This window comes from Oryza brachyantha, chromosome 10 (assembly GCF_000231095.2).
Source record: "Oryza brachyantha chromosome 10, ObraRS2, whole genome shotgun sequence".
In the NCBI taxonomy this organism is placed as follows: domain Eukaryota; kingdom Viridiplantae; phylum Streptophyta; class Magnoliopsida; order Poales; family Poaceae; genus Oryza; species Oryza brachyantha.
Genome location: NC_023172.2, coordinates 10,794,042 through 10,816,358, shown reverse-complemented (window position 1 = coordinate 10,816,358; position 22,317 = coordinate 10,794,042).

The following is a 22,317-nucleotide window of genomic DNA, read 5'->3' as shown; positions in this document are numbered from 1 at the left end:
CCTTGCACTCAATGGTCAAACAAAGTTATCATGCTATACTAAGAAGGATGGGCGTACGCGTAACGATGTTGTCGATAGACGCAAGTAGCCAAAAGATTTAAATTAAAACAAATTATGATCGAGTTATTTAGTTTTCAGAAAATAAAAAGATTAAAAAAATAAAGAATTTCCAGCAACTAGGGTCTAGGAATGTAACTTTTTAATTTCTTGAACCATTTTAGTATTTATTTTGAAAACAAATTATCCCAAAACTTATTTCCAATAACAACACCATCGTGCCAGCATGGAGGGATAACGCTATAGCGCTCACGCCATGAGCTATTGGTGTGGTAATGTTGTAAGCGACGACGGTCTGTCACAAAACCCTTTCCATGCTAGTTTAACGCACTATCGTAAGACTGTGTCTTTTTTAGAGTTTAGATGAGCAATAAAATATTATTTATTTATTTTAGCTATTTAATGGTGTATGATGTTGAATTAGCTATCGTAGAGTTAAAATTTGTTTTTTTTTAAAAAAAATGAAACGTGGATGTAAAAGTCGAGAAAAAATCTAAAAAATCAAGGGTAAATAACGCAGCCGTAGTCAAATGGTTAAGTTTTGGAAATATGTTTTTGGATAGTTTTATTATACAGATTCAAAAAATAATAAAAACAAATACAGCATATGCATATCGGTATGAGGCAAAGCAGGCCTCGTTGACAAAGCCATCCTGAAGAGAACGCGGCCGAACGACGGAAAAGAAGGTCCAATTCTCAGGAAGGCCTAGAGGGAAGTGGGCCATTCCTGTGGGCTGCGTTTGGAAGGCCAGCAACAGCCCATGAATATTTTCCCTCAAAAAAAAAAAGAAGACGGAAATCACGTTTAAGAAAAATTCAGCTCATGTTCACCGAAGATATAGGATTGAGTTATATATTTCTATAGGCGCAAGTAATTGGTTGGGTGCAAACAATACAATGTGTTTAAATATCATCAAATCCAAACAGCCAATCAAATATATTAATTTATCTCGTGAACGTCGATTTCATATAATTTGGATTAATCGACGTATTTCAATTAGTCGCTCGACGGTAGATAACCGCTTGACACCCATTTTCTATCTTTTGCAGCATTGTTTTAGACGATTTTCACCGATATGAATTTAAGTGCTACCTTTCAAGCATAAAAAAGTTTCGATGATAAGAAATATATATTATCTATATTCGCGAACAAACCAAATGCATATAGATATCGCTAAACTTGTTAATATATGTAATACCAACGGCATATCCTATGGAGATAACATGGGTGCTGACATGGCTACTACATTTATTCTCTTTCGACCAATCTCGTTCTAACCGTCGAGGGAAAGAAGAAATATGACTTAGGGGCAGGGTTTTACGATTTTGCAAAAACCTCGGAATTCGCCGCCCCACGGAGCATGAATATCGGACGATTCTCCTAGCTTTTAACAGTTTTTCACGACGATAATCATGGTTATCACGGCATAGCTGCCGTGGTTTTGCAATCCTGCTCATGGGCGCTTGGCTTAACTCTTGGACGCTAAACGGCCAAGCTCGATTATTCTTTGTAGCTTCCCGCTTAAACGATCTCGCCCTTTTTCGTAACTATATAAATAAGAAATACCTCCAAACCGACAGTTTTCCCCCATAGATAAGGGTTTATTTGTGTATGAGAAATAAAAGCTACCTATATATCTAGACCAAATAATGGATCAATTCCAAATTGATCCCGTGGGGAATCTATATCCATAGTAAGCCCGAGCTGGCCTAATCAGCTCAGTAGCTTATTTGGCTAATGGCCCAAGTCACCTAGCCGGACTGACATGCTATAGTATTTTTATATAACGGGATGACTCCATTAAAAATGAAATGACCCCCAACCACTGCATCTAACATGATGCACACAGCCAAAAGTGAGTCAACTGATCCACTATACTGGCAGTGAAATTGGTGAAACCCTAATTACATATATAAGAAAACCCAATTTAAACTATGTCCACCACACCGTGAGAGCGGTTGTTTTGTCAAATGAAAGTAACCAATTTTTAGTGTAATTTTTTTATAATTTCATATATTTAATGCCTAGAGATTTTAAAATTTTACACTAGAAATTTACTGGTACCTTTTGGTAGCTATTACCTTCTCAAATATAGGTAAAATTATCATCTAACAAACAGTGGTCACATGGAAACTGAATTGGTAAGCATATATGGTATTAAGACCTAATTTAGAACGTACAAGCAACCACATGGGGGCTAGCCTCAATTTCTAGAAGAAATTGGGTCATGCCACCCTTGGATTTGGCCAAATTCCGCTTAAACCGGACTTACATTATTACCACAAAAGACCTTTTGAATTACCTTCGCTATAAATTCATTTTAACAAGATCTCTATCCATTGTGATCGAGTTTTTTTATCATCCTTGATAAATACGTCGAGGTACCATATTTTTTATATAAAAAATTAATGTATCAGGGTACCATGTATCTTAAGTATCTTAGGATGTGTTTGGTTCAGGGATGGGATGGGTTGGGATAGAGCCAACCCATCTCTGACCCTGTTTGGTTGGTGGATGAGTGAGATGAGTTGGACCCAGGAGAGAAATATTCCTCCCAGATCTAGGTCCAACCCATCCCACCAAAACGGTGGGACAGATTCGTCCCAGAACGACCACGACGCACAGAGGGGTGTTCATTTTATTTATTAAATTTATTTAAAATATATTACTGGTATAAATATACATTCAGTTACTTTAGTTTTATTTATATATTAATCCTAGTATTTAATATTTTATTTTGAATATGAGAGGTAATCTTTATCCCAACTCATCCCTTCAACCAAAAAAAATTCTAACCCATCTCATCTCATCCCTTCCACCAAACAAAAAACAGGGTCCAACCCATCCATCTAACTAAACAGAAAAATTGAACCAACTCATCTTACAATCCCGGGATGAAGCCAACCCAACCCAACTCGTCCACGAACCAAACACATTCTTAAATTATTAAAATTTTACACTAAAAGTTTTGATACCTCAAGGCATTTCTCAAAGATATTAAATGTTTCTCTCAGCTCCCTAGCACTAAAATTTATACGAGAAGTCATCTACAACAAAGTAGTAATCAAGAGTATATGTGAAGTCTGAGAGTCTAATTTAGTTTATCAAGTTAAACACCCTCTTAATCGGATCTGGAGAGCGTGAGCTGGGCACATTACAAACTTCTTCACTGAACGGAGGTACTCCAAGTTACGCCTCCATTAATTTGGAGCCGTCTACTCTCCTTGTCAGATCAGATTTGCATGCAGCGATCTTAAACGAACAAGAAGACCTTGTTATTAACTGTCTTATTAGTAAGCATGTGTCTCCATTCATGGACAGGCAGGAATGCTAGCTCTCCATTGACTGCCATTAATGGCGGCTGCCAGGTACGACGACGACTCGATCAGCCAAACATAGTTTTCGTGTTAAGATTAATTAACCGTGTCAACGACGCCCTTAATAAGCGGAGGAATGAACCGGGAAACAGTTGTATGGCAGCAAGGAGAGAATACAATTTGGAAGAGCAGAAACAAAGAGAACAAGAGACCAGAATTTGGAAGAGCAGTGTATAGTGTCATACCTTCAATAACCAAGTCAAACGTCTGCTTGGCAATTTTTCCTTCAGTGGCCATCTTTAGATCTGGTCCAGTGCTTCAGCCTAGCCGCATTTAGGACCCAGCCGCATGCAGAGTGTAGTTTTATAAGGTGAGAGTTGCTAGCACAGTGGGACAGTATTTTAGTTAGCCCTTTTGGGGGGTTAATTAATTCGTGAAATAAGTTTTGCAAATGGATCAAATTGCTAAAGAAAAACTGGGTTAAAAAATTGCCTTAGGTTTATTGTCAGCACTGCTGACACATATATAGCAGGAACACCGGGCAGGGCAGGCCAAAATGTGCATGTGACCTTGGGTAAAAATAAGATATATATACACACACACACACACAACTGATATGAGGAAGAACTCAGATTTGATCCCATGATGTTCTTCATCATTATCTTGTACTGGTAGCCATGTTTCTGCTATCCACTGGGCACACTCGTACGCTTGCCCAGCTAAATCATATAGTAACAGTAGTACCTACTCACTCTGTAAATTTTAATGCTATGTGCAGCTATTAAAAAGCCTGATGAAATTAGATGTTGAGCTGAATGTAGCAAGTACCCTAATTTTGGGTTATGAGCTGTACATTATAAGCCAAAGAGGTAAGGTTGTATTCTAATCATGTAATTGACATTAGCTCTTCTTTTTTACGTGAGCATATTTTTCAAATAGTTGAATAATATGTTTTGTGCGAAGACTTTCTATACAGAATTTTCTTACAAAATCAAACAAATTTATTTTAAGTTTTTAATAATTAATACTCAATTAATGATATGTTAATTACGTTTTTCTCATCTTATATGCTGCTAATCCAGTTATCCCATCCGCCAAAAAGAACAGGCCTGCCTAAACTAACGTGCTCTTTTTAATTGCACGTTTGCAAATTTCCCTTTCAAAAACCATAAACCACTCTTAAGCCAAGCCACAAAAATGAGCATTGTTACGGTACCTTCGGCAAGAAGGGTAATAGCATAGTAAATTTTAAATCTAACCATATATTTTTATAAGTATATTAAATATTTTATTTAAAATTTTGATAAGATATACTTAGCAATTTATTTATTTATAATATGAAATATTATAGACAAATTTATTACAATATTATATACTTTAGTTCTAAATTTACCCCTATAAAATTTCTACTACACTACTATCAGCGTATTATAACAAAATCAGATCCAGAAACGGACGGCTGGTACCTTAAAAAAAAATCCACAAAGATTGATTTGAATTGCTCTTTTTGGTTTGTTTGAGATCGGACTTCACCATTAAAGCCATCAGCTTATAAATCATAAAAAACATCTTTAAAGAGATATTGATAAACCTAAACCATAACAAAGGAGACCTAAAATGACTCACATGATTTTGCCGTGTTCATATCGTCCACAGTTTATTTGAATTTGTTTCAAAATACATTTGGCCCGCTGCTCGGTGATTGGAAGGAACTGTTATACAAAACAAAATTATTTTAATTTCATAAACCAAACGACTGAAATTTGTCGAGTGTTTTCCTTTTCCAGTTTAAGAATTGAAAGGTTAAAGACTAAATTTTATGAAGAATCAGATATTGTAACTATAACTAGTAGTGAAGAACAGATTCTAACCTTTTTTGTCACTGTAGAAGTCATAAAAGAAAATATCATTATCAATTTATATTGGACACCGATATATAGTAATAGTATTGTTGTTGCCTTTTGGGTTTAAGAACAGATACTAATAGTAAGTACAATGGTCTCTAGAAATTAAGGTATATGGAGAATACATTCCGAACGAGGCCAAACAGGCCGGCCGGGGTGGAGATGAGATTAGAGCGATGAGCGGGGATAACATGTAATTAATGTCAGGTGAGCTCGATCCATGTTGGGATAGGGCTTTGCTAGCTGCCGCCATTGGCAAACACTGAGGCAGATGTCTCAGTACAGGGTATATCAATAGTTCAATACTCAACTGCAATAATCGGCCGTCCTTATGTCGGTTTTTCAAAAAAAAAAAAGAAAAAAAAACTCGATCAACTGCAAGAACAGGCAGTTTTACACTGAGGCCCTTTAGGGATGGGCAAATTTACATAATATCGTGCAATTTGCAACGAAATCCTCCTAAAGAAAAGGAAGAAACAATTAAGTCATCTAATTCCATCATCTTCTTGCTTATGCTTATGTTTATAAAAAAAATATAAACTTTATAACTTAAATTTTTAGAGTTGATTTTAGGGTTTATCATCGTAATTTATTTCTTAGCATTTATTTTTATTTCGCTAAGAACACATACAAAATTTTTCTCATAAATTACTTTTAATCATTAATAAATCATTCCGTGTATATTTACAAAACTATGACAAGTTGCAGAAGAAGCCGCCAATAAGCGTACTCGAGAGGGGCATCCAACAGTTAAAAGTTGAGACTTGTTTGTAGCACAATGGGCACTCAGCAGCTATTTGAAAAATTCACCATCGATGACAAACAACCGCGACACCCTTGCAGACTTTCCTGCAACCGGCGAACAAAACCCACTACAAAGGAAGAGGAAGGGGGCGGACGAAAGGACAAGCGCCTTGTTTTTTTTTTTTTCAATTATTGCTATTGGCTTCAACTGATCAACTCTTTAAGAGCATGCACGATGCCGTGACATATCAAGTGGTTTCAGCATGCCATGTCGGAGATTTCTCTTAGCTCAGACCAACTCGTGCTTCTTTAGAGCTCCCCATGTCAGGATCTCGTAAGTGAGCGTGGCACGACGCCCAGTTAAATCTTGCTACCTCTGCCCTCATGTGCGCCGTCTCATCTGAGCGTCCCATGCAACTCAACCTCCGAGAGAAAGTGGCACCAATAGAAATGAATGACAATGGGGTGTCGGTGGAGGGCACTAGTGGAGAGGGGTGGGTAGGCATTGGATTGGATGGGGGTTCTGGAATAAGGGTGATATATATTTTCTTTTAATTTTTTTTAGATTAGTATAGAAAATATTTGGACATAACTGTAAATTAAAACAATATAAGGTTTAAAGTAAAATTATAATTAAGGACTAAAATGCAAAACTTCTATGGGTCCTATTTAGAATAGCTTGCACTCTAGATGAAGTATCTCTAGAGTTGATTTCATGTAGGCGGCATCCTGATACCACTCATACAAGTGGTCTCTATTTTGTGTGCCATAAGCTCTCCAGACGAGATGCCATAAGCTCTCCAGACGAGATGTACATATGTTATATTTTGTCTATTGCTGCTTTTGATCCTCTTATTTCTTCCCTTGTTCATGTTGAATTTATTTGTTAAAAGCATTGCTAGTTGTGAATGGAATTATATGTTACTCTTCTTTCTTTCTTTTTTAAAACAAAAGGTATAACTCCCAGTTCACAACTTGAACCAACAGCTCGACAGCTTGTAACAGTGGATGTAGCAAACAATACTAAAGTGGGTATCCTATGATCTTAACAGGGGTAGTGAGGTCTTAAGCCCCAATTGCTCTCATGGTAGATCCATCCCTTCAGTGTCATTGCCAATTACATACTTATTATGGCTCCAAAAGCGAGTTTAAATTAAACATGCAGTGATCGCTGGCTTAATGCAAGTGTAAAAATAGACTTGTGTTGATACATAACTCTCAATTTAATTTCCATAAACACTGTCACCAATAAAAATCAGTGATATTTTGGATAGGGACATCTCGATCTACAAATATGAATTACCATAATTGAAATACCCAACCAAATATTTGCCTAACAAATATAGCACATCGAACATGTACGATGATAATTGATAAACCATGATCACGAACCAAATAACCCTCTAGACGTGAGCGGTAAGTATCTTTATCCCCAGCGGCATGTCGCGGTGATGAGGTCATCCCCTCAGTAAAGCCACGTACCTGCAGTTACGTCATGTTCGCCGATCGAGCCTCCCTCCAACACTGGGCATGTCGCATGGCCGACGCGACAGAAAAAACGAAGGTTGGTCATGCACGCCGTCCGATCGCCAACCAAGATTACCGACATGCATGTTCATTTCCTCGCGCATTACTGTGTGCGGCGTGGGTTTCAAAAGCACATTTCTGACAAATCCAAAGCCCAAGGCTCCATAGGTACGAGTATTTTTGACCGGGTGAAAAAATATTCCTTCTCCAACTTGGCCAAGACAGATCTACCGTCTCAAACTCAACACTCCACTTCTGACCTGTTCGTCTGTCCAGATTGTTAAAATAAAACTGGTTTCTTTTTTACAGATCCATCTGCATGTCAGGCCGCGGTTGTTTGGCTCGGTAAATTAACTTGATTTCCACGCGCACGCTTTGCAAACCGTTAAACGGTGTATTTTTTACGAAAATTTTCTGTATGAAAGTTGTTTTAAAAAGTCATATTAATTTATTTATATTTTTTAAATAATTAATAATTAATTATCATGTACTAATCTATTACTATATTTTCCGTATCAGGGATAAGTTAACTTATTACCTTCGAGCCGAACGCGGCCTCAGGGGGTGTTTGGTTCCCTAATTAGAAGTATTAAATATAGACTATTAATAAAACATACCTCATACTCTGAACTATTTCGCGAGATGAATTTATTGAGCCTAATTAGTCCATGATTAGTAAATGTGATGCTACAGTAAACATTTGCTAATCGTGGATTAATTAGGCTTAAAAATTTTGTCTAATGAAATAGTCTTTATTTATGCAATTAGTTTTGTTATTAGTTTATATTTAATACTCCTAATTAACGTCCAAACATCCGATGCGACAAAGAACTATAAAAAAGTCCCTGGATCCAAACAGCCACTCTTCTGCTATGGCCGCGTTGGGCAGTGCTAGTTGGGTTAGCTCAGTACTCATTTATTAATCTATAAAAGACTTAAAAATAAATCATTATAATTTTTTAAAGTAACTATATATTTTTTTTAAAAAAAACACATTGTAGTTTCACGAAAAACAAGTAAATATATGATTTAGTAAGCAGTGAAAGCTAGCAAACACAGCCTAGCTACGTACTGGTATTACTCATGCAGAGCCAATATACTTTTGCTCCAAAATACCATAAAGATTTGGGGTACGGAGAAAACACATTGGTGTCTCTCGCTAAATATAGATGAATGGAGGTGGAAGTATCGGTGGAGCAAGAGTAGTACCGTAAATAGTGATGCATCGGATAGGTAGTACTGATACTAATAGTATAAATCTTATATGGTGGAACAAAATTTAAATCCTACAAAAACTTATTTTGAAAATGAGTGGATACTTCTGAGGTAACATGTATTTCTAAGAAAAATATCTGAGTTACCCTTTGAACTATTACTATAGTTTAAATTATCTATGAAATATAAAATCAGAGATTTAAAAACTCCAACATTTCACATCAGACGAATACCCCCCACTCCTCCTCTTGTAAATACTGTTTTCAGTGGTCTTGGTTCAAGCTGAAACATGTGGCAATCTAGAGAGCAAAAAAATTGAAGGTGGGTTTTGGAGTGCTGTTTTGGGATACCCATTTTAAAGCTGGGTTTGCAGCAGGTGGAGTACAAACTTTGTTTGGAGTTCCCAGCCGCAAGTGTGGAATGTAATCACAATAAAATGTTATCTGCTTGGTTGCTGGACAGATTGGTGTATCAGGCAAACCATTGGATTCTTGCAATCTTTGTGAGTATATACAATTTATCAGTTGCCCGTAACAGGAGTGGAGCGTAGGGTATACCAGGTACTGCACTCCATACGCAATATAGGGTCTGTTTAAGGGAGCTTTAGATTCTGAGAAGCAGCTGCTTGGCAGCCAACTTCTGAGAATTTAGAAAAGCTCCTAAACCCAGCTTCTCCAGATTCTGGATTCTTAGTTGATTTTTCAGAATCTGTAACTATAGATTCTCAGAAGCTATGGACCGTTTGGGGCAGCTTCTAGCAGAAGCTGTAGCTTAGAGAAGCTCCCCCAAACAGGCCCATATATTGTTACATATAGGTATTTCTAAAAATGATTACCTGAATACGAGTACACATTACTTAGTGCATAGATAGTTAATTGTTAATTCGATCTATACCATTGCAATTTTGGCTATTCAGAAAAATGGGATTACATATCACATATTTGGAAGTATGCCATCGGTACAGTATCAATATTTGTTCTATGCCATTATCTGTACGTTTGCCACTGTTGTACACACTTTCTTGTACATGTATTTTTGTATGAACGAAAATACCCTTGATGTAAAGCACATCACAGCCAACCCAACCAGCTAGCTCGTACTTACTCCATTCCCAATCCCCTTCTCCATTCAGACAGCGACGGCGCCGGCAGCAACTCCGGCGGCCAAGTAATCTCCATTCCCCTCTGGAGCTACCCCACGCGAGCTACAGATCTGGAGGGGAGCGGCATTTGTGGAGGCGGCGGCAGCGGCGGCAACAGAGGCAGCATTTACAGCGGCGGCGACGACAAGCACAATGTTGGTGGCAATGTGAAGACTATGGCTGACAGAAACACCTCTCAAGTTGGCGAGGAGATTGAGTTGGGCGAATCAATTCCACCCATATGCTCTAGGCCGTGAGTATGTCTAACCTAGCTTTTTTCTTATGCTTTAATATTCATTGGAAAAGCTTGTTCATTATTTTTCAATGTAATGTTCAGTGTGATAGCATGTTTAGTTCAATATTTATTTAGTTTCCACCGCTGTTCATTCTATTTGTGATTTGTTTGGTAGGGAATGGTATTCAGTAGATGTTAGGGTTGAAGCATATGCCACCATAGATGAGGCTGGTAGGAAAACTTATACAAAAGGGTCAACTAGGCAATGGGTTGTAGATGCAGAAAGTTTTTCTGTGGAGTTTGTGTTGAATAATCTAAGTGTTGAGTTCTCATGGGGAAAAACCAACATCCAGCCATATGGTTCTTAGGTTATTCAACCTAAGTCACTGGGTGAGGATATAAGACTTTCGGAGAATTCTCAGATTGTTGAATTGTTTGAAATGTATGAACAAGAGGGGCATTTTCAGTTGATTATATGCATCGTCAATCCTTCAAAGTCCATTCCATTTGCTGTAAATGCCCTATAACCTATTTATGTTGTGCCACCCGAGAACCATGGTGTTCCTGTTGGTGGTGTCAATGCTAGTGGTGATAGATCTGCTCACAGTGTTGGAGGTGCTGACCAGCCTGCAATAGCTGAAGCAGATATTAGGAAGCCAAATTTATTTGACAATGAGGAGGAGTATGTTGGGGTGGATGATGAGTACCTATATGTACCTCAAACTGAACAGTGTTATCAGCCAACATCTTAGACTTCTGAAATCCCTGAGACATCAGCTTCTGGCATTGCTTAGTGTGGGGTAGCTGCTCTTGATGCTGAAATTAGTGATGTTGATCCTCAAATTTATAACATTATTCATGATCCTGAGAATCCAAATATTGTGAAAGATGCATTATTCCCTGACATAGTATCTCTGAGGAAAGCTGTAATGCATTATGCCATTAAGAAAGGTTTTGAATTTGATAAGGGTCTGAAGTCAGATCTAACAAGATTTGTTGCAAAATGTGTAGTTGAAGGTTGTCCTTAGCGCATCCATGCATCTTTGATTGAGGATAAGAAGACAACGAAGGTCATTGCCTATTGACTTACTTATTTTTCCAATCATTTCATTTCTAGTTTTGTTTACTCATGAAATGTGTGAAATTTCTGATTTGGCAGATCAAGGTTCTCCCCTTCGAGCCTAATTATTTCTCTATAAAATTGCATGAAGGGAAGATGGCTACACAAGGTTGGTGTGCTGATAGGCTCACAGACTAGATCAAGAAGAATCCACAGAGAGGTCCTACTGATGCCAAGCATAATATTGAGGAAAGATATGAGATTAAGCTAAGGTACTCCAAGGCATGGGCTGGGATGAAGCTTGCAATGAAGCAAATTCATGGTAAACATGAGGAAAGCTTCCAACTTCTTTTCAATTGGAAAGCTGAGCTATAGAGGAAGTGTCCAGGTACTATAGTGGAGATAGATGTGTAGAAAGTAGGTAAGAAAATGTGTTTCCAAAGAATTTTTTTTGACTTGAAGCCCTGCATAGATGGCTTTTTAGCTGACTGTAGACCATATGTAGGTGTAGATTCAACAAAGTTGTATGGTAAATATACTGGCCAACTAACTGCTGCAACTACTGTAGATGGGGACAATTGGTTGTATTATGTAGCCTATGTTTTTTTGACTCTGAAATCGATGACAATTGGCCATGGTTTATGCAACAACTAAATAAAGCTATAGGAAATCCAGATGGATTAGTGATTTCAACAGATGCTTGCAAGGGTTTGGAGAAAGCTTGTGATGCAGCATTTTTGAATGTTGAACATAGAGAGTGCATGAGTCATCTATATGCTAATTTCATGAAGAAGTACCAAGGACCTATGTTCACTGAGCATTTGTACCCAGCTGCCAGGAGCTACATTGAGGATGGGTTCATTGATCACTTGAAGCATATATGGGAGTTGAAGCCTGAGGCAGTAGAGTACCTGGAGAAGCACCACACTTGAAGCATATCATTGGTACATATATGGTTTTTCAGAGACAAGCCAGTGTGACTACTTGACTAACAATGTGTCCGAGAGCTTTAACAACCAAATAAAGGGTCTAAAAGGGGTGCTGCTGCATGAGTTAGTTGATTCCATCAGAGAGATGGTCATGGAGAAGTTTGTTGTTAGGAGAGGCTATGGTAAGAAGATGCCAAATGGCATCCTGCCAAGTGTCATGAAAGAATTGAACACAACAACCAGCAGTCTAATGATGGTGAAATTTGCTAGAAGTGATAATGGTTTTGAGGTTACTCTAATTGAGAATGACAACACCAAAAAGAGGCATAATGTTGATTTGTATAATTGGAAATGCTCTTGTAGGGTTTGGCATGTCACAGAAAAGCCTTGTAGGCATGTCTTGGCTTGGATATGCACAAATAGGGGTAAGATTGAAGACTTTGTGCATCCCTATTATAGTGTTCAGCACTTCATAGCTGCTTATGCTGAGAGGATCCAACCTATGACTAATAGGTCACAATGGCCTTCGGTTGATCTTGTCTTCAAGGTGTATCCTCCTAGGCTGAGAAGAAGTGCTAGAAGGCCTAGGGTGCAAAGGATTAGGGGATGTTTGGAGCCTGGCAGGAAAGGTCGAATGCAAAAGATGCAATTAGTTTGGACACTTTGAAAAAACTTGCCAATGAGCTGAACCACTTGATGAAGATGACTTGACTAGCCAATCAACCACTAGGAAAAGGTATTTTTTGTACTAAAAAATTCAATCTTTTATATCATTTCATTATCATAAACAATACTAACTAACTACTTGCAGGTAGAGGCCTACAAAGTTTAAGGCTGCTGAAGCTAGCTCATATGTACCAGTGAAGAAAAAGAAAACCCTAGTGAAGAGGAGGAAGCTTGTCACAAGTACTCCACCTTCTAGAGTTGCTACAAGGCTGTCTTATTTGCTAGGAATTAATCCTAACCCAAACAACTGAAATATCAATGTTGGATCCTTACTTTTGTTGTCCCCTTTGATCATGTAATATGACCTAAACCTGTAGGTTGCATGGTCTGAATTCTTTTTATGTGGTCTGTCAATGTGGTCTTTAAAGTTGAGTACCTGACAGCTACTTTTTTTGTTATGAACCCAAGAACACTTTGTCTATCTGCCTGTTGCAATGTATCCAAGTTTTTGAAAATTGTTGTGAACTCATGGTGCAATGTTTCCACTGCTACATGCCAAAATATGGGCAAAACATGCCAATATGTCCGTATGTACCGCTGCAACATGCCAAAATTTTGGCAAAATCTGCCTATGTGTTCAATTTGATTACCGATGACAGAGCACAACAAACATGAATTTTAGTCACCACTTTAACATAACACATTTTGCAACACACATATTTATTGGATGTTAGCTAAAACTACTGCTAAGCATACAACACAAACAAAGATCACTATGCGCTTAATCCATTGGATCTTCACTTTCTTTGTTGCCAATTTTTCCTTCAACTTTTCGAGGTCTCTTTTGCACAGACTAAGCTTGCCTCTGAGCAGTCCTAATTCTAGCTCTCTTTTGTCAAGAACAATTCACAAATTGTTTGCACATTTCTTTTCCTGCTCTAACTCAGAACGCAACATGTCACCTGCTAAGCATACAACACAAACAAAGATCACTATGCGCTTAATTCATTGGATCTTCACTTTCTTTGTTGCCAATTTTTCCTTCAACTTTTCAAGGTATCTTTTGCACAAACCAAGCTTGCCTCTAAGCAGTCCTAATTCTAGCTCTGTTTTGTCAAGAACAATTCACAAATTGTTTGCACATTTCTTTTCCTGCTCTAACTCAGTACGCAACATGTCACAATCCTCTCTAAGTCGATCAAACTCGCTGCAGTGGCAGTATGCTACCATCTCCTCCACATACTTGTCCAAAAGGTCTTCCCAAATCCATAAGTAACACTGAGCAGTCTACGGGACTAATATAGACATTACAGGTGGAATTAAACACTGCATATTGAGACATTCAATGGGAAAAAGCCCAACGAATTCAGCAGTGCTCATCTCACAGTTGCTGCATTATAGCCATCGACGGCCTGGATTCTTTGAGGTGCTTGACCTATGAATACATGTGTCTCGATTGCAAGAACATTACAGGAGGGATTGACTCCACTGCTCCTGCATTGGAGCGCTCTTCCCTGCACCGGCCCGATAGGGATAAACTCCATCTGCTCCCTGATCCTTCCATCGCAAGCCCTTCCCTACCGCTACCTTCGCCTAGCTCTTGTTGTCGCCGCTGTCGCTTGCAACCACCGTCACCTCCCCCGCCTACTTGGATTGGATCAGGGAAAAGTGAGTTATTGCCTCCCCGGATCAATGCGCAAGCCATCTAAATAGCGCAAGCCATCTAAATGCGCAAGCCATCAGCGAAAATACTATACAAGTCTGAACGGGTCAAAGCGACTAGGGGACGTACATAATGGCATGGAACAAATATTCGCACGGTACCGATGGCATACTTCCAAATACGTGATTTGTAATGGCATTTGTCCGAATAGCCAAAATTGCAATGGCATAGATCGATTTAACCCATATTTAATCATGCTGTAAATTTTACGACTAGGACTAATCAAAATGAATTTACTGAATTGTATACAACAAGGGCGGGCATACATACCTTTAGCTAAAATCCTAGATTTTCCATTGGCCCATAATGATGACCGCCATGTAGAAGTACCCAAAAAACTAACTAGTGTTGCAGTGAGAACTGTTGCTCATCTCGCGGAATGGACAAATATACAGGAAAGTCTTACCTCATATCCAATATAGACTTGTATCAGCCCAAGGGTATTAATAGATACGCCCGAGACCTTTGTAACTTATCACCACAAATCAATACAATATTTTTCCACATCGCCATCCTTAGTTGTAGTTTTCAACGGAGCAAGTTCTTGGCTAGGCTGCATCGGTTAGTTTCGATCTTTGGCACTTGAGTGAGTTCTCATCCTAGTAACTATATATCGGTTAGATCCACACTTTCTTGGTTAAGTCCAATATTTCGATCAAACTTATATGGTTGCTAGTTATCGTATCAGTTTTAGTTTATGTTACATTGGTGTCTTTTAATCATTTTTATTAGTTGGCTAGATTGGGAGTTTCTTGGTTAGATCCAATATTCTGATCAAAACCTATACTATTGCTAGTGATTGCATCGGGTCGATTTTAAGTTACTCATGATTCTTGAATTGATTCAGTCGACAAATTTGAGTGATTTACGTTAACTACATACTCCATTACAACCAAAAGTCATATTCCATCTAAACGAAACAAAAATAAACTATAGGAAAACATAAAACAATAAGCAACAAACAAAGAAGAACATCAATAAAAAAAAGAGGAAGTTGAAGAATATATCTAGTACATAGGATGTGGAGGCAATAATGGTGGAGGGCCAATCAACGATGATAGGTCTGTTAGCGGGATAGCGGTGGTTCATGTTGTCGACGTAGATGGGTAGTTGGCGACGAGGCATGGGGGCGTTCGCAAAACGGCCCCAAGCACCAGCGTTGCTCTTACTACCAATGTCACTACGGCTCCCTACGTTAGCACCACCTCTCTATTTCATAGAAGATCCGACATGCCATCATAAGACATCATTGTCTAACAATGATACTAGATTTTGTTCATGAGAATATATCGTGGTGGATCACGAGATTGGGTTTGTCTTGGATGATCCATCTAATGTGTGTGTTGGAGGCTAAGTACCGGACCGATAAAGGCCTTAAGCAACTAGGCCGCTCCAACCCAATGGGCCTGACAACCTTCGCCAAGAGGAGACCTTCAACCAGAGGGGAACAACCTGGCCAATGACTAAGTACGCGCAATGGGGTGATTGTTTTGTTTAGTCATGCATTGGTAAATGATGATGAGGATCACAACTTAAAAGTGGCGCAGTTAGACAAAATTATCAATCTGTGCAAGGTATTCATTTTGTCCCAAAATAAGTGTAATTCTATTATTCAAATTTTATCTAAAAACTTGTGTATTTTATGGTACAACTTTTCCCTCCAATGAATTGAAGTTTCTGCCCATCTTACCCACAACTTTACCTCTAACTACCACTCATGTAATAATGGACATCTAACTTTCTTCCACTCTTAGTAATTTATAATTTGAATCCTTGAATTATAGTTATTTCAGGATAGGTTGAGTAGTATTTTAGATTATGCAGGCCCATAGAGAATATGTATTGGTGGCATGGGATAAGTTGGGTCTATGCTATAGGATCGAAATATTTGATAAGCTTACCAAGTAACGAGTTGAATGGTAAGTAAAACAAAAAAAAAACAAATCTTTCAACAGAAATAAAATAACCTCTCAAATTGATGGACTAACCTATTAATAATGTTCGCCCTAACCGGTTTAACGTCCTGAGAACAAAAGAACAGAACTTAAAAGTGTATTCACTTTATTGCTTCAAACTTTGTTTACAAAGTGCATAGAATGATACTCCTCTCTCTTAAAACTAAATCCTAACATTTATGCCTTCCACATGTTTGTAATAGGACCTTATATTAACCCTCGTCTATTTATACCCGAAGAAACTCCTACACAAACTAGGAGTAGAATTCCTAGACTCATTAGCACTCAACAAAATTGTCAACTACTCACTCCATACCTTTAGATTCACGTTTGACTATTCTTCTTATTTAAAATTTTATATTCAAACATGCAAATTATAAGTTATACATAAAGTTCCTATAATAATAAATCATATTAAAACAAAACAATTAATAATTATATATTTTTTGGAATAAGATGAATGGTCAAATATAGATCTAAAAAGTCAACGACGTATATAAAAAATGGAGGGAGTACGGAGTTTTAGATCTCGTCCAGACCTGTAATTTTCTTATAAAATTTATTTCTAACCAATAATTTTCATATAAAATTTATCTTTATTCAACATTATATGAAAGTTTTTCACAGGTGGGTCTCTAATCAATTTTCCCATATAGGCCTTTTAGTAGCCCTCCCGTGAAAATATCATTACTTTTTGGACGATTCTTTTATATGTAAATTGGATCATGCCATTATAAATTTACCTATTTCAAAAAAATACCATTACTATTCAATTAATTGAAATAATGTCATTATAATTTTCTGACTTTTTGAGATATGTCATTGTGTACCCCTTCGTTGCATTTAGAAAATATTTTGGGACTAATTACTCTCTGCACTTAGAGCAGTCTTCTACAAGAAAACGAAGTGCAATATGGTCCATTTTTTTAAAAGTGCACCAGAGGAGTACACAATTGTATATTTTGAATAGTTCTCAAATTGCAATAACATCCTACCAATTAGTGAAATAGTAATAGTATTTTTTAAAACAGACAATTTATAATGTAATGGATTAACTCTTCTCTTTTTTTTTTCACCTGCCATAATAAATTTTCACATGTGAACCATGTACTTTCCTCGCGACTGAGCACATCGTAGACGATCTTTCCAATCATCTGTCTGGAGTTTGGACAAAAGGTTGTCCATGAAGATATCTTTCAGCAGCGAGTGTTACGGTCACGTACGCGACTCAGTCCACTAACCACTGATCTACTAGTATTACATTCGACAGATAGAACTGACGTCAGGGAGTGGTAGCTCGCAATTAATCTCCTGATCGATCGATCTCGTGCGTGAAGAAGATGATCGAACCCTTCCTGCAACTAGCAAAGGTATATACAATATTCATCAATCCCATACGACTTTCCCATAAAAAAAAATAGTCTCTCTAACCAAGCAATTCCATTTGCTCCAAAGGGCTGATTCCATGCATGATCCAAGCAGTTGACCTCGCCAAAAACTAAACCCCAAGTCGTTAGGGTGAACGCGATCGAACTGACTGACTGCACGTACAGCTAGCTAGCAAGCAAGCTTTCATCTGCGGCAGCCGGCAACGCGCATATCTATATAAGCAGCAGCATGCGACGGCACGGCGTGACCAAGCTGTGATACGATCGAGAAGCTAGGGCTCATTGTTGCTTCGTCCGTTCGTCATCGTTTTTCCAGCGCGAGCCAACCAGCCATGAATACACGCGTCGTGCGAGGTACATTATTTCTCTCCATTTTAGGGTTACAGGTTCTGAAAGTTATTCCCCCTTTCTATATTTTAAGACGTTTTTATTTGTCTGGATTAATCCATGTATTAATATATATTTTTTGTATAATTTTAGTATAAATTTAGATAATATAGAAAAATCTTATATTATAAAACGAGGAACAGTGTGTAAGATTTGTTTTCGCCATCGTTTAATTGGTTTTGAGTAATGCATTGTACTGATCTTCCGGCCTGTTGATCTGTTCGTGGACGAAAAACGATAAATTAGCAAGCTCTCTGTGTACATATCATTAATTTCATTTAATAATTAGGAAGTAAGAGTTATGTTTTTGTCTACATATGATATGAGCTATGGTACATGCTAATTAAGAAGTATTAGCAATGGATCGGACGAGTAGTTTTTTTTTTTTTGAAAAATGCCCTCTTTATTTCGGGCTTATCAACTTTATAATCCTAAAAACATCGTACCTAGGACCACCCTCAACAATAGAGAATATATTATCTCTAAGTATTCTAAAAGATAACTTCTTCAATAGTAATCTAGCTCTTAGCAAATGACTCATAATAGAAATAACCCTACAATTCATTCTCACTTAACATTAAAATATATGCAACAGACTATCTCTTGATTAAGAGATAACTTTTATCTCTCTTGTATTAAAAAATTATACACTATATCTTATAAATTGCTTAGACCAAGTATAATAGCAGGCTATAAGTTGGCTAAATGCTAATGTGGAAGAGAGAGAAAAGGAGAGAGAAGAAACGAGCTATAAGCTTAGCCAGCTCAGACACAAGAACCAAGACACTCTGTGAGAGATATGTGGATACTGTATTAAAGATGAAAAGCTAACCATTATAAAAAAACTACAAAAAGTCTTATCGACTATATTATTAGGCTTGCTCTTGGCTAAACAAATACGCTCGGACATGTGAGGGATCGAGAGGCGCAGGATTTGATGTAGAACTGTTGACCACAAATTAAATAATGTGAGTACTTCAATATAAAAAGACTCAAACGTACTGATCTCCACCTATACACTTCGATATTTTCTTATATAATTAAATTTAGTTTAGCTAGAATAAGTTTTTCCGCGTGATTGCTGATCTAGTTCTCTTGTTCTGCTCAACTTCCTTGTACATACACAAGAGAAATCCATAAATTTAATTATGATGAAGGGTAAATTCCCTGTATACCATTGAAAACTTGCTCAATCCTTTTTATACCCCCATAAAATTCCCCGATCCCTTTTGTACCCTTAAATTTTCAACTTGATCTCTTCTAGGTCCTTGCTGCTACATTTACTTCATTTCACAGTTAACTTTGGTGGCAAATATCATTAATGCCCTTGATGAATAATTATGTTTGAATATAAGTTTAAAAAACAATTGAAATTTTTGTTTGAGTTCATAATATATGCATTTTATGTAACTAATGAGACTAAATAATTAGTGTGAAAAATTTTAACATAACTATTAAAGTAAAAAATATAAAAATTAATTTTTATTGGCAATTTAATGGGACAACAGATTTTTTAATCAGGAGCACTTTCAAAAATATCATGGACATTGGTAGTCTTATCTTTACATGCATGCTCCTCATTTTTATGAATTTTTTAAAATAAAATAAACAAATATTTTTGTTTCATTATCTAAAAATAAATTTGTATAAATAATGTATCGCACATCAAACTCATAGATTAATAGCCTCATGCGATAAGCGTTTACATTTTTAATAATGTAATTCATAAATTTCTATGTTCATGCAAAGGGTAAAATGACCCTTTTTTTATAGAAATTAGATAGTCAACTAGCAATCAACAGACGGGAGGGGCATGGAAGGGATCAAAATCAAATTTTAAGAATATACTAGTAAATAAGCACAATTCAGGAGAATAGAAGAGGTTAACTAAAATATTTATGGGTATACCATGGATTTTCTCTATGATGAACTCTAGGTTCACAGCTAGGGGTACGCACATATGTACACACTAGCTAGATGATACTTTGCACATTGCCGTGAGAATATGTATGATTTAGAATGTTTATTTCATATGAATGTGACAATATTGAATTGGCTGTATATGGTAGCATGTACTAGAGAGAGATATGACTCTTAATCAATATATAGTTTAGAATGAAAAATGAATTTGAGGCAAAGTTTAAGAGGAGATCATGGACTTTACCCTAATTAAAAAAGTCATATATGAGGAGACATACTCCCACCTTCAATGCAAGAGAATTAAAAGACCACCACCGATGCATGGTCCATTTATAAGAGACATTTTTTCTTTAAATCAGTCATTAATGATAATTCAACATTCCCATGAATTGCAAAATCTAAAATTTCCATTCGTCTTACTGAAATTTTCTTTTAGTCTTTTCGTAAGAAAAAAATTATGCAAATTAGATTCCTGTAGCTCACCTTTTTCCTCCATTCTTGGCGCCCTGTTTCATTCCAGCTGGGAGGCCTAGGAGTACTGGGAACGACAACCCATCAGGTAATCCTCTTCTTTATATGCATTCTTCTCCTTTGAAAATATACTGATTAATTCTGGGTTTTGTGATTGCATTACCAGTCTACCAGACTGCGTGACTTTCGATCTTGAGGGCGGCAAACCCATTATAGGAAAATAAGGATCACGTGTAGATCAATTTGATTAGCATAGTCATAATGACTGTATAGAGTTTGTACTTTTTGTTAGAGGAGAGAAGAAATATGTATAGATGTGTTTCTGTACATTTAACATAAAGGGAGTAGCTACACTGATAGCAGGATTTAATTTTCCCATATATATATATATATACAAACACATAAGTGAGTTTGCTTGTGGCTGTCATGAAAACTCTCAACCCTCACGTGTCATGACCATGTTTCTCCGGTAGTGTTCGTGCAGAGCATGTTTGATAAGTCCTGTTGTTTTTTTTTTCTTAAAAGATACCTCCACTGTTTTTTTAAAATTTAACGCTGTTAGCTATAGGTTGCATGTTTAATCATTAGTCTTAATTAAAAATATATAATTATTAATTATTTTCTTATTATTTAATTTATTACTATTTTTTTAAGAATGACTTATAATTTTGTATATTTGCACAATAATTTTAAAAAAACAAACGATTAAACGTACATCAAAATCAAATGTATCAAATAAAAGAAAAACGGATCGGGAATAAGACATTTTATTCCGACTTATTATAGAGGTAGCTATAGACTAATAGAAGCAAAGTACAAAATTATAGCTGATTAAAAACGAGAAATCTACTTAGGATTTTTCTTAGTATGCATAACTGTGTGTTACGTGTTATATATATGTATAGTCCTGCTCGTCCTCAAAATAGAAAAGCGAAAATTCCATCCGATGGTCATATGTCAATTGAATTTCGTATGCAGCCAATTCTTATATGTGAGTTGACACATTCGTTCAGAGTGTTTGCATGTGTAGTGATTTTTGTGTGTCTCCGTCTTCTACATAGTTCTTTGAAGAAAAAGGGAGAAAACTCATTTTATGCCAAAGCTTGAGGACAGATAGTAAAAAATTAAAAAAAAATTTTAAAAATAAAAATAGATGCGCGCACACACATCCGCAAATACGCTCCATAATACACACAGCGTGCTATGAGTTCACATATATATATATATGATTGCTATTTATATTAATCAACGCAACCACTTCACTAAATACACATTGTTCCAATTACTCAAGTTTCATGGAGCATAGCCTAATAAGTTGCACATTCAGGCGACTATAACCTACTTCTTTAATAACATTAATAGGTGTTTGAAAATAATGCTTTTTAGTAGATATAAAACTAACAGTTTGTCTTGATTTGTAGTTAAGAATACTAACAAGATAACAAATAGTTTACCATGCATCACCACGATTATTAATCTCTTTTTATTGAATTTTTTAAATGTGTCATTTTAGTAATATTTATAGGCTTGTAATATGAAACACACAGTCCAATATTTCGGCTAAACAAACCAGTGATGCACTGAGTTGTGGGTACAGCAATAGGGCTTTATTCATGTTCTCTTACCCTCCCTTGCACGAACGTACTCCAACTGCCCTCTTCGTTGTTGCATAAGCCG